The sequence below is a fragment of the Maylandia zebra genome, linkage group LG20 (genome assembly GCF_041146795.1).
Source record: "Maylandia zebra isolate NMK-2024a linkage group LG20, Mzebra_GT3a, whole genome shotgun sequence".
Taxonomy (NCBI): domain Eukaryota; kingdom Metazoa; phylum Chordata; class Actinopteri; order Cichliformes; family Cichlidae; genus Maylandia; species Maylandia zebra.
This window is the reverse complement of record NC_135186.1, coordinates 22,390,988-22,409,471: the sequence shown is the minus strand read 5'-3', so window position 1 is coordinate 22,409,471 and position 18,484 is coordinate 22,390,988.

Here is an 18,484-nt window from a genome sequence, read left to right as displayed (position 1 = left end):
TTCATCTACTTTTATATGGATCTGTTTAGTTGCTATTTATTTGTATGCAGTATTGGCTCTATTATGTTACAGTTAAAAAGGGCTACGAGCTTGTGTTTATGTTAATGATGACATGTGTTTGTAAGTATGCCTTCACACTGCGGCTCAAATCTATTTAAGCCATAGTGTATGTTAACGTTAATGTTAGTGTGTGTGTGTGTGTGTGTGTGTGTGTGTGTGTGTGAGAGAGAGAGAGAGAGAGAGAGAGAGAGAGAGAAAGAAAGACAGAGAGAGTTATTTCGCCATCCCCAGGGGGACAGGGCTTCTGCTCCTCTCTCTTAGGTAATGGAAGCAATGTGTCCATAATCCCAGCGAATGGCTAATAAAAGAGAGTAGCGCCTTGGGCCTGTTCCCTCAGCAATATTATGGCTGGGTATTAAACTGAGTGCTTGTGTAATACTGCCAAGTCACTGTTTTCTCAAACACATTTCATGTGCACTTCATTTATTCATTCTGTTCTTGCTTATCTCCTTATTTGCAAATGAAATCAGAAGTGTTCTTTATGGCTGGATATTGTTTTCATCGATGTGAAAGCTGTTTGTAAAATCTTAGATGTGTGACTCATCAAATCGCTGGCGCTGAATCCTTCGAGTCACCCGAGGCACTTGTGAACGCCGCCTTAATGGAATCCAAACGCTGGTTGAATACTAATAAGCCATGACACCTAACCCACAGCCCTCCACCCGATACCCCTGTGCTCTCTTTAAACACTCTTTAATGGCTGTGTTAGTGTTATACAAGATGCTCATTAGACTCTTTAATTGGTTTGGTTCGTCTTGACAGCATCGTTGATTGGCTGAGCCGGACTACGAAGTTAGTGTGGTGGTTTGTGGGGGTCAGTAGTAGGGTGCTGTTGACTAATTTGGTCATAGTGGACCCAGAGTCCAGGCAGAGGTGGTGATTAGGATGGGCGTTGGCTAGGGAGGTCTCCTTGTGGCAACATGAGGTCATGATGTCCTGTGACTTACTTGCGAGGTTTAGGAACATCATAGACAGGATGAACTCTCTGTGTGTAGTAAACAGCAGACAGCTGAGTTTTTAAATGAACAACCCGTGGTTTGTATTGATTGTAGCAGTCTGTGGGGATGATGTCACGTTGCCTGGATCTGTTATCATGGCTGTTATTGGTGTTTGCAGAGGTGCGGTTTTGATGATTTCTGACATCAGTGGTTTATAGATCAAAATTAAAAGGTAAGTCCAGCTTTATGTATTACAGTCTGTTGTGTTACAAGAAAATACTCTAGCATGCATGGAAAAAGGTTAGATGAAAGCCATGTTAAGGAACTAAATGTAATGTAGGATTTTGGCAAAAGACTACAAGTTCCGTTTCTTTGTTGATTTTCTTAACAACTTATCTAACAGAGACACACAGTGTGGTTGAAAGCTAACCCTGCTGTCTTAGAGCAAGAGACAGGGTAGAATCTGCACAGATTTCCAGCACAGCTAGTACAGAAAAACAGATAATTCTCACTCACATATACAATTAAAATGACCAGTTAACCAAACTTTGGGAGGAACCCATACAGGCACAGGAAGAACGGGATGTTGGAAAAGCCCCAGACAGTGGTAACCAATGCGTCAACAGATACAACAAAGCTCCTGCATGGGATGTAACATCGACAATTAGAAGAAGAGGCTGACATGAAGAAATTCTACCACTGACTAGAAGAGGCCAACTTAAAAGACAGTACAGAGGCTCTCCTCACAGACTCTGAGCACCTAAGACTGCAACTTGGTAGACTAAATTAGCTATGGTAGACTTCTCCCCCCATAAAGGCAAGAGTCAACAGGACCCAAGAAGAAGACTGTGCAAAGGTGCCCCGGAGACTACCCAACACACAGTAGCAGGATGTAAGATGCAAGCTGGGACTGATTACACTGACATGCACAGCCAAGAAGCTAAGATAGTGTATAGGATCATCTGTGCAACATATAGACTAGAAATCACCAAGAGGACCTTAGCTTGAAGAACACACAAGAACACAAATACTGTGTAAAATTCTCAATCAGCAAAGGGTTTGTGCTATTCAGGTATTCTTGCCCTTGTGGCTATTAAATCATCTGTGCTGCTGATCCTGTCCTTTGTACAGACCGGGAAAACATATGGACAGAGGCAAAATTAACATTTTTACAGAAAGCATTTTTCTTGAGTGGTTGATTTAACGATATCTGCACTTTTCAAGCTGTAACCAGTCAAAGAGTGGGCTATTAAAAAAAAGACCTATTACCAAACTGAGTACCTACGGTACAGACACAATCCAGGTAGTGTATTACTTTCTGTGGCTATCTGAGACACGATCCTCTTTTTACTATTCATCTTTGATCAAACTATAAAAGGAGTGAATGAAGGAATGGGGTCCAGTCATCCCTCTGCCCATTCACTGAACTGTCCCAGCCTGTAATTATGATTGATTTGGGTCTGGGGCATATATTGCTTGGTGAGCCTATTCTTGCCATACTTCATCACCGGGCATGGCTAAATGCTTTAGAAGAATTGATTTGCTTGAATTACAACATGGAATCAGACCTCTCACCTGTCTGCAGGGTGCTCTGAGTGAGCCTGCATGTGTGTGTAAGTAAGTGAATGTGTGTCAGAGAGAGAAGGTAAAGACAGATCTCACCTCCACATATCATAACACTCGGCTACCCCCCCACCTCTTTTTGCCCACTCTCCGCTCCCACCATCATCTCCATCCCATCGATTTGCCCCATAAAAGGTGTTTAATTCAATCAAGGGGAAAGTGAGTGCCTGTTTTTCTGGATCCTTGTCGATAGCGGTATAATCAATTAGAGTGAACCTATACCTACCTTTCTGTCTCACACATTCACTTTCTAAATCAGTTTCTAAAAACTAGTCTAGGCTGTCTGTTTACTGGCTACTACAGATATACCAAAACATAAGAAACCCAGAAACCCACTAATGAAAATAATGAAATTCAACCTAAAAATAATGATAAAAATTCTTAATAAAATGTGAGTTAACTTAAAGTTTACATTCAGGTTTCTTTTTCATGAAATATTTCTTTTAATTAAAAAATATGCAGATTCTAATAATTAAAACAGATAACTCCTTATGGTTTCAAATTTGCAGTTTGACTCCACATCAATTATTCACCAGTATGCATAGAAGGCCTGCAGGAACATGATAGGTCAATCTTACTAACTGCACCCAAATGAAAACCAGTAAGCTCAAAGTAACAAGTATGTTGGACATATGTTGGACTACATATTAATTTTCAAATGACTTCCAGGCTGATGAATCATGTTTATACAGTTATGTGAAAAAGGACTCTAGGCAGTCCTCTGAAAAACTAAGTACAATCTTACTGCTTCTCTAGTAATTAAGGGTAAGTAGCAGCCAGGTGCTGCTAATCAAATGCACTTGATAAACTGATCATTAGCAAGTGTCAGCACCTTTATAGCAGAAGTTCGGGCAATTAGATTCAAGTCTGTCTGCTCCAGCACACTTGCACTATTAACACAATGCAAGTGTGCTGCACAGTGTTAACACAGTCATTATCTGGACTGGACTGAAAATTTTACCTCAAGTTTAGTACAATTCTCAGAAATACTGCAAAAAAAAAACCCTCAGACGCTACAGGCCTCAGTTAGCATGTTAAATGTTAAAATTCATAAAATTACAATTAGAAAAAGACTGAACAAGCATGAGTTTTTTGGAATGATAGACAGAAAAAAGCTTAATTTCTTCATATCTCACACCAACTGTCAAGCATGGCGCTGGAGGGGTGATGATTTCAGCTTGCTTTGCAGCCACAGGACCTGGGCACCTTGCAGTCATTAAGTTGGCATGAACTCTTCTGTATACTAAAGTATTATATAGTTAAATGTGAGACCATACTGTATTATTGTAGGGTCTTTACCTTACAATGTTAAGTGCTTTGAGGCAACTGCTGTTGTGATCTGGTGCTATACAAACAGCACTGAATTGAACTGAAATGTTAAAGCTAACATTTGACTGTTGCTAAAACCCAAATTGGCCGAAACTGAGTTATGTAACACCACAATGATCAAAGTGTCAAAGTCCTGACCTCAACCCTGTTGAAGTGCTGTGGTAGGACCTTAGCTCTCGTCAGAAGTCATTTTCATGTGGGAAAAGGTCAAGAGAGACTGATAAAATCACACAGAAAATAATGACTTCAGGCTAATGCTGCTAAATATGGTTCTACATGCTACTGAATCCTGGGATGTACTTTTGTACATGTAGTTTTTCACTTCACAGAGTCCCATGAAATGCTTCTTTAACGTGACATGTTCATTTAAATTATTAATTATTAATTTCTGGCTTTCTTTCACAGTGTGTCTTTTGTCCTATCTGTCATTCCCCAAACAGCATGGTTTTGCCGTCTTCCTGTTAAAAGGGAGTTTTTCTTTCCCATTGTTGCCAATCACTTGCTCATAGGAGGTCATCGGGTTTTGGAGGTTTTCTCTATTATTGTAGGGTCCTTACCTCACAGTGTAAAGCGCCTTGAACCGACTGCTGTTGTTGGCACTATATAAATAAAATTAAATTGAACTGATTTAATTTATTTAACTTAAGTCACATCAATGTCAGAAGATTAATTGACAGGCACTGAGCTATATTTCTCTTGATTAACCAATTTGGTTTTATCCTTTTGTCATACATAAGCAATATGTCCAGCCTGAATAGAAGAACAACCAAAAAACAAAAAAAACAACTATCTGGCTAACAAAGAAGCCAGACTTCTTTGCTAAGCTTTAGACACAAAGACAGCCAACATATAACCACCAAAACTATTAACAATTTCATTGTGTCAAAATTGGTGGAATTCTGGATTTTTAAATGACATTTCATTAAGGCTAAATATTCATAACTATGACAATAAATAACTCCTCCAAATCTCCTAATTCACACAGCTGGTATACTGATAACAGTACTACCATTTCCATTTCCCTTGAGGAAGGCATCTCTTGCAACATCTATTCTCTGAGCTCCATGGATCAAGTATTTCTACACATAACACACACACTTCTGCTGGTCTGTTGCAATACTGTATGTTGCAGGTCCATGGGTACCAACAGTGAATTTAACACACTCGAGCGAGGAAATACACAACACCTAACCACTAGACAATAAAGGGAATGAAGAAATAAAAGGTCCGATTCATCAAAATCACCAAAGACTCTACCACCCAGTAAATTAAACAATATTTCATAATCACTCTGACAATGAGACAAGAGACAGCAATTTGGGCTGAGAGCTTCTTCGCAGTGGAGGAGGACACACAAATACACACACACATACGCACATAATTATCAGAGCGGACATGCTCTAGAGGCCCCAGACACTCCCCTCGTACCTGCCCAATCAACTGTCCAACAACAGACACCCACCCAGCCTTCATTTATCTTGTCTGTGAGCGTATGTGTGTGTATCAAGCTAATTACCACCATGAACCATCCCACACAGAGACCTAACCCAGACATTGTGGCGCTGTCCAGGGACATGGGAGGTGGGTAATTAGCCTTCCATTATTACAACACACACACACACAAACACACACAGAAACAGACACACACTGAACATTGAGTAGAGAGGTAGTAGGAGCGTTGGGAGGTTGTGTTTTAGGACTTGTTTTGGTTCTAAGGACACTGTAGGAGGTCATAGTTGACAATCTGTAAACTGGTGAACAGCTGGGCTCTGGAATGGAGTTTCAGTTATAAGACTTGCCCATTCAACCCACCCGAGATCACGCTGAAAGAAGAAATATTGCACATTTTTTGAAAAGCTGATATTCAGTGTGTTATCTATTCTTGTATATTTTTTATTACATCCTTTTAAAATGAATTTCTCTTCAAAACTGGGCAAAAACGTTATTGCAAAATTAAGTTTTAAAACGGTTACATCAAATATAAAGATTCCAAAATGTTTTTAACTATTAGATTCTCCATTTAGATTACAAATATTTCACACTGTGAGGACGGTAACCTCAGCGAGTCTCCACACTAAAATCTTTTCTAGTCATTTAAAGGCAAAAGAAAGAAAAAAAAAGAAAGATGTATAAGTCAATATACTATTAAATCAGCAGTGTGCATACTCCATAATTTTCTCCTTGTCACATACTGTTAGTTTTGGATTGGTTGCAGCAATAATTGTGTTTATACTATAATTGTCATAATTGTGTCCAATTACATGGTTATTGTTCTTCTGTCTGAATGGAGAGTAGATAGAGAAGGATGCAGAAAATGAGACATTAGTCATCGGCAACAGCCAACAACAACACGTACAGAACTCTGCTCTCCAAGAAAAATCCACTTTGCCAAAGCTAACGCCACCTGGGGGCCATGCACGGAGCACAGGGAAAAGGTGCAGGTGGGCTGAAGGTGTAAAAACTCTCATAATTCCAAGCTGGCCCAAAAAGCACTCCATTCCAGCACTGGTCCAGCTGTTGTCTGGGGGTGTATAATTGTGTCAAAACCTTCTATTCCCCTCCAAGAGTGCCCCTCTAAAGCAGTTAGACATCCCCCTCCCCCAAATGGTCCTGGGCATCATCATTTTCCAGCAACCATCCATCTTCGGCCTGCAATTAATTCTCTTCATTTCCAAGCACAGGCCATAAATCCTGGCACACTTAATTAATTTCACGGCCAACGCGGGGCTCCCGTAAAGCGGGGATTGTTCTCGCAAAAGCCCATATTAATTATGCTATTTTACAGCCATCTCATTGAAGGCTGTGTTTCATCTTTCATAATTACATTTTCAACAACAACAGGGGCAACAAAAGGAGTCTAATTATGGATTTGGCGGCACACTCCCTTGTAATAAGTCAATGTTAGCATCAAGCTCACATCGTGGTGCTAAGGCGCTACGACGTATGGCGTAGAGTAGGCCTGCAGAATTACTGCGAGCCTCCATGTTTTATTATGGCTAGAGTAACAATGATTTTAGCTGAGAGGACGATCATAACACTGAGCATATTGAAAGTATTTGGAGGCCTGCTGGCGCAAATCGTGTTGATGAAGTTAGAGGAGATTATTGTCATATTGAGGCTCTGCTGATCATTACTCTTGCTCTCTGCAGTGGAGCTCGTCAGCTGCTCTCCTGATGTTCAAAAAGGGGTCTAAAAGGGGCTTATGGGCCACAGAGAAATGCCACATACCGGTCAAATTAAAAGGCTAAAAATACACTGCCAGCGCCATTTGTTCATAAGATTGTGTTTGCTTATTTAAATGGTGTGACACCAGAAAAAAGATCAACAGTGTGATTTTCATCCGCAGGCCTAACCTCACGGTCCCTGCTGTTGCACCTTTCCTCTGGTCTGTGCTACAGGTCACCACCCAGTCGGGATGGGTGATGGCGCTTGTGTTAACAGCCACCTACACACTTCGTTCAGCCTTCCACCCACACGCTGCTGGAGCTGAGCAGTAATAATATACTCGAACACATTCCCTTAACACAGGACCTGCCATAAGTATGCCATGATGCATGGGCTGTCACGGCTGCCTGGTTGGTGGTGAAGTTAAAACTGCACTTGTTAAGTCAAGATGATAGGGCATCACCTCTGACAGGCTTTTATTCTTCACCATTAAGCGGCTGAAACTACTTATCAGTTTATCCTTTAGTTAAACAATAAAAAACTGCTAATATTATAATCATTTATAAAATCACAATCATTCAATTTCAGCTTCTCCTACATCACGATTTAGCTTTTGGATTACTGGTCAGACAAAACTAGCAATGTGAAGCCACTACATTAAAGAACAGGCTCATAATCTATCATGTTTGTATTAAATCTTTAGTTAAGTAGCACTGACGCAGGTTTTTAACTTAAGTAAGGACAGACTGGGGAAGAAAAAAAAGGTTTTTTTCAGTATTTTCACATTTTAGAGACAGAAATATTTAAGCTGAAAGTAAACAGAATTTTTTCATGAATAAAAATAATCATTTATTTCAGGCCAACGTTGACACCCAATTCTTATTAAACACATACAGAATAGTAACAAATGTACAGTGAACATACATCAAAAATATAACTAAACATGCAGTGGCATCTTGTTCACTCCACTCTTTTTCTAGAAATGAAAAAAGGATACAAAAAGTCACACAGATCATTGTTTAGAGTTTGAGAACCCCACCGTGTGTCTGTGCACTTATCAAAAGAAAGACAAAAACACTGAATTTGTGATAGGGACGCTGGTAATAAAGGCTGCCTGGCTGACCTGAGGGTGCAGCTATGTCACCTCTGATCAGTGGTGTTACAGTCCACTGCCAGATAGTCCTTTCACTTCCTATTTGGCTCCTCACACTGAGAGTCTGTGTGCAAAGGCAAGAGCCATAAGTCCTTTGACAGCGACCTTGAGTGTGTGTGTGTGTGTGTGTGTGTGTGTGCTCATCCATGTGCAACAATTACCAGCATCGTTGCCTGTGTGTTTGTGTGTCTGTCTATGTGTGTGCGTGATATCCCCCTCACCCCCTTTCTTTTCCAAGGCCATTGGTGATCAGTGGAGGTTAAAAGTTACAAATCACCCCACCCCCCCCCTTCTCTTCACTCCACCCCACCTCCTCCTCCTTCTCTAGTCTTCTCCACCTGTCCTCATGCTCACCCAGAAAGGGCCTCTTGGGGCCTGAGGTCTCATTCATATTTGGAACCAGGGCTCCTGTTGAGGGTCTGCAGCGGATGAGAGGCAGTGGAGGGCAATTACTCCTCTGCTTTAATTGGCATTATCATTTTAGCAGGCTGACAGAGATGGATCACCCAGCAGGACGCAGCGAGGCAAGGGAGAGGGTGTTGGCCTGGTGGACATGATAGGAGAGAGGATAAGAGGAGAAAATAGTGTAGGTGGAGAACAAGAGCAGAAAATGAAGGGTAGAAGCAAGGAAATAAATCTGATGCCAACGCCAGCTGAACTACTTGAACAAATCACCCCCATTACACTAGAAAGCTCTGTAAAGGAATTGTGTGGGCCAGTAGCTCTCTGTGTCTGTGTGAGGATGAGCTAGTCTTCGTAAATGTGTGGCTGATTTTTATGCCCGTGTGTGTAGGGTGAAAGAGCATGGGAGGGGGGAGGAGGTGTATTAGTGTAACCCAGCGTGAAGCCTGGCGCAGGCCTAACGAGCAGCATTGCTGTGGCTTCATAACTCAGCTCCTGTAAAGCTGTCAGTAGAATTAAGAGGCACCCATTATAGGTGCCCATATGAGTGCCTCAATGCAAAATACCAGTCTTCTCCCTGCGGAGCCAGCGGCGGCATATAATTTTAGATACTTAGTGAATCATCTTCAAAGACAGAGTCGAGCTTTATCTGCTCCGTTGTTACAGATTCTGCATTAAGCACACATTATTATGCAGTTTCATTTGAGCTTTTCCAACCTCGTCTTTGTTGTTTTTTTCTTTCATAACAGATTCGCAGGTCTGCCATCTCAGAATATCCCAAGATCCCAACAATCCCCAGAGGCTGAACCAGACAACATGCCACAGAAACACAGTGATGGATCGATGAAAAATTATTATGAAGCTGTCCAACCTGAATTATTGTTCTGTCTGTTGATAATCCCTTATGTGTCTCTTCTGGCATCCAACAAAATCTGTCAGTCTGACTGAAAAAAACAAAAACAAGGGACGGTTCATGGGAGATGATGAAGTGAGTGGAACGGAGGATGTGGGCCCCTCACTTCCCGCCTCTTTTAGGGAAGGAATATACTTGAAGGGAACGATGCTGCTCGCTCGCTCTCACTCTCTTTCTCTCTCTCTACCCTGATATGAAAAATGAAAACTATAAGGGAGACAATAATAAAAATAGCAGTATGAGTGGACAGGCCAGAGCAGTCCATTACTCACAGCTACTTTGGGCTGCGTGGTAAAAATGTGCTGCTCACTGCAAAAGCATGCATCACCGCCGGCCCAAAACAAATGGGCTGTCTCCAACGTATTTACCTCCAATTGTTCAAGCATTTGTAGGGAGAGCTACGGCCTGTCCAGACAACTCAGGCCTGTCCGACTGCAGGACAACAGAGTGGGTTATTGGGAGATATGATGAGAGTGCCATGCAAGAAATGTATATAAAAGATCAGAATCTGGGAGAATCCTAAAATATTTCGTTTTAACAAAACAATCCATCCATCCATCCATTTGCTTCCGCTTATCCTTTTCAGGGTCGCGGGGGGCGCTGGAGCCTATCCCAGCTGTCATAGGGCGAGAGGCGGGGTACACCCTGGACAGGTCGCCAGTCTGTCGCAGGGCCAACACACAGGGACAGACAACCATTCGCACTCACATTCACTCGCACATTCACACCTAATGGCAATTTGGATTATCCAATTAACCTATCCCCACAAGCTGCATGTCTTTGGACGGTGGGAGGAAGCCGGAGTACCCGGAGAGAACCCATGCAAACACGGGGAGAACATGCAAACTCCACACAGAAAGACCCCGGCCTGATGTTGGAATTGAACTCAGGACCTTCTTGCTGTGCGGCAACAGTGCTAACCACCGTGCCACCGTGCTGCAAAACGATCTAATGATACTTAAACTAAATAAACTTGTTAGTCTTTTTTGCTGAGCTCTTCCATTACTACTTGTAAGTCATTTATTTCAGCCAAAATATCAGATGTTTGCTTCTGCTAGGTTTACTGCTAGTGTAAGTAGATTCCTGGTTATCAAAATCTTGTGATCGAAATGAGGGAAGTAAATGATGCAAATGCGATCGTTGCTGGAAAAAGCTTGGGCCTTATCCAGATCTACAAGTGGTTATTAACTCTTCCAACTAAAACATGTAAAACAGTAAATGTGTCCTTCAGTCACTGGGAATTAGGGGAAGAGAATGACAGTGAACATGTTTTGAAATCTGTCAACATGATGATATTACTTCCTATATACATTTGTCTAAACAGCAAGATTATTGACCTGGAAAGACAAGCAGATCCTTCTCAGAGTTGTTGTTATTTTGTCTTTTTATCATTGCAGAGGAGTATTAGTCTCATGGCTACAGATCTGTTTGTTTTCTCTCTGAAGCCACTGATGATTTTGGAAAGTGAGACGAGAAAAAGGAGGGGAGGGGGCATAAACAGAGCAAAGGAGACAGAAGGGACGAGGGAGTAGGAGTCACATAAACTACAAATTCAACCCCCGACCCCCACCCCCCTACACTATTGACTGAAGTTTGAGTGTCCCTGGGAGGCTTTGACTGGAGCCAGTCAATGGTGGATAATAATTTCATTTGGCCGGTTGTTTTAGACACTTATCTTTCTATTCTTGATCATTTTGGATTTAAAGGGGCAATCAGAACAACACAGGACCCCCGCAGAGCTTGGGGCTGGGATCTGAGCCAGCTTCAGCGTGCAGCTTTACAGCTCGGCATTTCCCATATCCTGGTGTGATACAGCTGTGCTTAATGACAGAGCCCCACTTTTAAACAGCTCTCCCGATTAAGATGGCTCTCCACGTCGCTACTGTTTATCTCCAGTGCAGTCGTTAGCTGGGATGGGCCCGCTAATGATGAGTAGTTTACAATATGGCACTCTGGCATAATCGGCCTCCTGTCATCGTTCCATGACAGAAAGGATCCTAGCAAGCTCAAGCCTATAGCTTTTTTACAGAAGGCAGCAGATTTAGAGAGCGTCACAGTGATAAACAGGAATGAGTAAACCTATTTTCACTTCATGATGATCTGTCCTTAAGTATGTCAAGGCACTGCCTGATGATAAGTAAGTCAAATAATGTGCTGGAAGGCAACCCGGCAGTCACTGAAAAACCCCTTTACTGTTTCTAACCCATTCCAGGGAAATCTGAGATTGAGATGTATGTAACAGCTGAATTATTATTACCACACAACATCAGCTCTAACTGCTGTTGGTTTGATGTGTGGGTGTGTGTTTTGCGAAACAAGGTAAAACTTCCAAAATGTAATAAAACTAATAAAGCTAAAACGAGTCATGAAAGGGGAACTGGAGAGCACGGAGGTACAGAGAGAAAAAGTGAAAAGTAGAAGAGAGGGGGAGAGGCAGAGGAAGAGAGAGAGAGAGAGCTGGTTATTTAATTTATATGGGGAGTGGGAGAGAGTGGCAGTGATACATGGGTTTGTTAGTCAATTGATAAAGGAGAGGAAATTTCTAAAAAACATTCATCACCAAGAGATATGGCCACCATACATCACCTATTTGCAAACAACAAGGACTAATATTTATCCCTGTGAGGGACAGAATGACCCTCACACACACACACACACACACACACACACACACACACACACACACGCATACACACACGCATACACACCATATTGTCATGACCTAATTAAGCCTAAAGAATAGACGTTAATTGGAAAAAGAAAACTGTACTCTACAAAACAACAAAAACATCTTATCCCTTTATTGCAAACATGAACGCCTTTATGCTGTTGTTGTGTGGTTTTTTGCTTCTTCTTTTTTTCAGATATACAATGCCCCACGTACGAGCTTTTAGCTGTGCAGCAGTCGTAGTAATGGGGTGTTTGGCAGAAGAGGGCCAGATAAGGAAAGTGAAGAAGAATCTGGTGGGCCTACATGGTTAGTTGGATGTACTTAGTATAGCCTATATGTCAGGAAAAGACAGTACAGAGTACCTCTGCACATGCATCATGCATATAAGCTAAAAACAGTACACCCTTGTGCTGTAACACACACACATACACGCATACTTTCTCCCTGTAATGTATTAGATGCTGAATCCTTCTGATACATCGCTGCAGGCGGAATCTTTCATCTTTCCCTCTTTCCTCATTCAGTCGACTTCGTGTGCGGAGACTTTTAAATTGTCAAGGCTGAAATTTAATTATTGAATCCCTCGTGATCGATCATTAGTTAAAACACTCGATCTACAAACCCTGCAAGCCCCCCCCCATACACCCACTCTTCATCACTACCCCTCCAAACCACCCATTAAGATCAAGACAGCACTTTACAGATAGGGGGAGGGGAGGAACACTTTTCATTCACAAAAAACAATAAACACATTTTCAATTCCACACAAGCAGTTTCCATTTAATTCAAAAAAACAAACAAACAAATAAATAAATGTGTAAATAAACATTGCTGCTGTGTGGGATGAGTGTTGGGTGTAAGTGTGGGCGTGTGTATGTGTGTGTGTGTTAGCGATGTATTGGGGGCGTCTTTGTTGCAACTCATAGTCCAGATGGATGACTTGTACAGGGGAGTGTATTTATTTTGCGGTGAGGGGACATCAGGAGATTTGTTATTCCCTGGCGTTGCCGAGTTTTTCACATTGCTCCACATCCCGGGGACCATATTTCATCCCCACACCCACAATCCCCAAACAGATTTATTTACAGGCTCTCTTCCTGTACATATACACCCCCCCCCCCCCCCCAACACATGCATACTTACTGCTACACACACACACACACACACATACTCTTGCATATATGCTACAAACACCAAACCTACTCAAGCACTGGAAACCATAAACACACCTTATCTGATATCAAATGTATGAGCACACACGATACACTTTTTCTTTTTTCTTCTTCTTTTGTTTTGTTTTTTTATTGTTTACAGCAGTATTCTTACTGTGAGCTTTGAATCAGGCTGTTTAACAATATTGCCATTTTACCATTCAGCATAGGTCCACAGTCTCTTCATGATGGGGGTGTAATTGCTCCCATATATTCAACAAAGTGAGGGATCTTTCTCCACCTGAGGAAGAGACAGAATAAGCAACCAGATAAGATGCATCTTGGGAAGATTAGTTATAAATACAAAAGAATTATTATAATAAATATGCCTAATAAACTAGGCCAGAAACTAGCTTAGTAAATGCATCGACTTCATAAGAGGTTCTCTAAAGTAAAGTTTAGCATTGTAGCAACCAGCTTGTGCATCTAATTCTAATGTGGCAGCGTAGTGCTCATTATTAATTATGCCTATTAAAGTGAATCTCCACCAGCACAGCCAGACTTAAGTACCAGAGTAAAGGTTCACTGGCTTTGTAGGGGAATCCCAATGCTCAAAATCAGTGGGAATTCTGCACCTTTACAACTCTAGAGGCCAGTATCTGCTGCTACTGATTTACATCTGGAGTCTCAAAATGCAGGTAAAAACCCATACTGTAAATTAGCAGCAACTTTTTTTTTCCATCCTTGCCTTTGGTCGTCTAAAAACAAGTAGCCATTGGGGCTGGGGGCTGACAGCTTCCCTTAAAAAGAAAAAGAGAAAACGAGACAGAGAAAAAGGGAGAAAGCAATGACAATGAAAGATTAAGAGAAATGAAGAGGTAAGAAACAAAGAGCACAAGCAGAGAATATAAGGCTCAAACGGAAACCATTCCTCACCCCCCCCTGCAAAAGGGAACCCAATGCTTCTGTCTCTTAATAAAGGGGGTTTGTTGGGGTGGAGGGGGGCGGATATGGTGAAATGCCAGGCACTCTGCGTACAAATGAATAACCTGGGGATATGTGAAAGCCAGAGTGTGTGTGTGTGTGTGTGTGTGTGTGTGTGTGTGTGTGTGTGTGTGTGTGTGTGTGTGTGTGTGTGTGTGTGTGTCAGTGCAGGAAGGTGGAGGATGTTAGGGGTTCCTCGGCCCTGGGTCTCTCCCTATCTCTGTGAGTAATGATTCAGACTGCCAGTGTGATGGTGTAGTCCCATCTATAACCACTTCCACACAACGACACATATAAAACAAACACACATACACACGCATGCATGCACGCACGCACGCACGCACGCACACAAAAAAGAACATTAGTCAGACAGGAAACGGGGCAGGTGGATGGACACAGCAGCAGGCTGGGTCCATCCATTCAGTCCTGAAACAGACATGCTGTAAACACACAGAGAGAGTTTTAGGTGAAAGCAGACACTGACCCACCGGCAGCCGCGCTGACAGCTTCGCTAGGCTAACGCGTGAACATTATATTATTTTTTTACATATACACTACATGCACACACAGTTTGTTTCTTTCACTGCTCAGCCAACACATCCTGATAAGAACCTAAGAACAGCTGAGCTGATTAGGAACTATCTACATGGATGTAACTGTACTTTAACGCAAAAATAAAAGTGCAGTGCTGAGAGCCTAAATATTATCCTTTAATATCTGGTCAGCACAAAAAAAAAGTTAGACGTCACTGTAGAGATCCTTTCCTAACATGTCTCCACTCTAAGTGATTATGGAGAACAGCCACAGTCATTTTTTTTAACCTAATCATATATTCTGAAGTACAGCTTAATGTAAGTCTCTCTTCTTGCTTCCCCAGACAGTCTTTTCTTGCTGAGAGTCAAAGGAAGCATACAGCATAGGGGAAGTTTGCTTTGTTTAATTCAAACAACCGAAGCCTGAACTCGTTTTGACAGAGAGGCAGGTGTAAGATATGAATGGCAAAATGCACATTTTATCATTCCTATCTAAAATCGAATGCATTAAGACTGTATCTCCCATCTTAGCCAGGAGAGAAACATATAATGTTTCAGTTTACATAAAGCATAATCTTATTTAGAAGCTGCTGAATATGAAAATAAAGACAAGAAATATATGCTTTTTTAGCATCCGACTAGATAAAGATGTTAGTGTGGGCTGTCTTTCTGCAAACAGTTCAGCCAGTAAATAAAACAACCATTACATTACGTGATGGAAGCGAACGTGGCTGTCCTGCGGGTTTAGAGTAGGTGGGGTGTGGTCCAGTGGTCAGGGAAATGGCCGGATGACCTGAAGTGTGCTGAGTCATGTCCCAGGTGAGGGATAGAGCTGCCTCCACTGGGCTCCAGGACGTGCACTTAACCTGCAGTAATTACTGGAAACAACACTGAGAACATGGCAACATGGAAGTCGTGGAAGTGGCTCTAAGATTTCAAATTACTCTGAGCCTCCTGAGGAATGCTGCGGGGAGACCTAGCAGGACTGTAATGTGGATACTTGAGCTGGTTTTCTTAACATGCCTGGGCTATATCAGACAAGAGTTCATGACTCTCAAACAAAGAACAATAAGGAGCTTTTTTCAATTCTCATTTTTATGCATAAAATCTCTAAATCAAAGCCATTTATAACATTGTGACTTCCATTAGCAGTGAACACAACTGTATGAATAGTGGCCTTGAAAACTAAACAGACAAAAACGATCAATGCTGATTGGAACTGCAGTAAAAAGGAGGAGGAGACGACTGAATCAGTAAACAAAAAGTAAAACAGATATGGATGGGGATACAGGAGAGTAGAAGAAGTAGGTAAAAGAAATAAGAGCAGAACGAGTGGGGGGAAAGAGGAAAAGTGGAAGAGAGACAGAAAGAGAGAAGGACCCTGTGAATGAGACCCAAATGGCTGCTAAAAATCATTAATCTTGTGAGGATCTGTGTCAGCGAACGGCGGCGACACAAAGAGCACTCAGAGCAGCAAGGAGAGCAGCTCAGTGACCCGAGCCCAATTGGCTGAGAAAGGCCCACCAGGCTTTAATAGACTTTTGCTGATCCAACACTTGTTTGCTGGGAGCCACAAAGAGGCGATTGCAGGGGCTGACGGGGGCTTGCAGGCCCGGGGGCTCCCCTTCTGGTCCATGATAAATGACCCAGGGTGGGCAGGGCCAGGGCCAGAGGAGAGGGGTGAGAGAGCTGAGAGGTAAGGAGGTCACCCGGCCAGGGAGGGTGGACAGAGAAGGAGAGAAGAAGACTAAAAGGGTATACGAAGGAGTATAAAGTATAGATGTTTGATAAGAGCAGCGTCTTTCGACAATGTGACTGAACATTACTACAAACAGGGACAGTGCTGTGCAAGAACATCCTGATGGGAGGTGAGAGAGAAAAAACAGAACAGATGAATGGTTGGGTTAGAGGAGGAGTCTGTGGCACTGAGAAAAATAAAAATGCCAGTTCGGCTCTAATCCCTAAAACTGCCTGGTGTGGCGCCCACCCACCTCCAGATCAATCATGCCCACACACTCAAACATGGCCAAAACAATATGACCGAGGGTCTGCTAGCTCCTGTGTGCAGTTTTCATGTGCAGACAATCAGAACAAACTAAGTCTGCTCATAAACATTTATGCTTTACACACTTGACAGGAAGATAAAGTCTTCTAAGATATTATAAAGAGACGTTTGAGGGCTATTAAATCTCTCTCTTTACTCTTAGCTTAATAACATGCCGGTGTTGTGTATAAGTCTCTGCTACATGACGCATATTTTCCAGAATATATGAAGTGGAGGTTTAATGTAAGTCAGTGATAAGCTCTGACAGCTCCATATGCAGACAATTAGAAAAGGCTAAAGAAGCCAGTGGATGTTCCTCAGCACTGACATGTTAAAGTCTGACATTCAGGAACAACACAAAAGTTAAAAAAAAAGAAAAAAAAGAAACTGCTTCTAGGTGCTTGTACAGCTAGAAGCATACATCAATTAATTCTAAGAAAAATATTTAACTTTTTACTCAGAATTACTGTAATTATGTTTTCAGTACATGCGGGTATCTTTAGAATTACAGTAGCCAGTTATTGGCTAAGAAAATACAGATGTAAATTGCAGTTATGACCTGAGAATATGGTCTTTAATTATGTCCTGCCTGCACTATGATATTTGGTTCTTGTGGTGTCGCCTACATTCTGTGGTCACACAGCCACCAGTTTATGACAAAACCCAATATCATGCATATGCCTCAGCAATAAGCCAACTGGAAGGAAGCCAAACTATTGTACATAGCATTGCAATTTACATTAATGAAATGACCACAGCAAAAGGCAGATTTATTGTTCTTTTTCTTCTGGGATTAAGCCAGTACAGTGCGCACTGACATTTATTTGTCGTTATATTTACTACATGTCAATCAGAGACATCTAATCTCAGAAAAGGCCTACAATTATGTCTTGGCCTCCCCATCATATTTTTATATCCTCTCTGTTGCTCTGCCATATCCAAAAAAGCAAAGCAAATAACTTCAGTTTTGAAGTTGGAGCTGTCTGCATGGGGTTAGTGCCAAAAAGAGACTGCATATGTCACTGATGATACACGTCAGACTATTAGCAATGAGTAAATGCGCCACCAGAGGCGCCCTGTCACAAGAAATAAACCTTAATTTCCCTCGCAAACACAACTACCCTTTTAACGTGCAAATAGCGAGAGTGCAAGCGTTGTGATAATACTCCTGAAGAATGGTGGACTTTTAAAGACAACATTTGATGTCCACCGTTAAATCGATACTATTTCATATTAATGAGACTGCATGAATTTGCACTTATCTCACCTCTTGCCGTTTCCCCGAAAGTCTCTTCAGTCAATTATCCCTGATGGGAATGTTACTCTTCTTCAGAGGCTGGCCTCTGCCTGTTTACATAGACGACACGTCTTAATAATACATGTTTTTACGGAGATAATCGATCAGTCTGGAGTAAACAAGAATGCCTGAGTAACTCTCACCTTGTAAACGGAAGATGTAGATTACTGATTCAAAAAGGACGACTGAGTGTATAATCGAACTTAAATTTTAGAGACGGA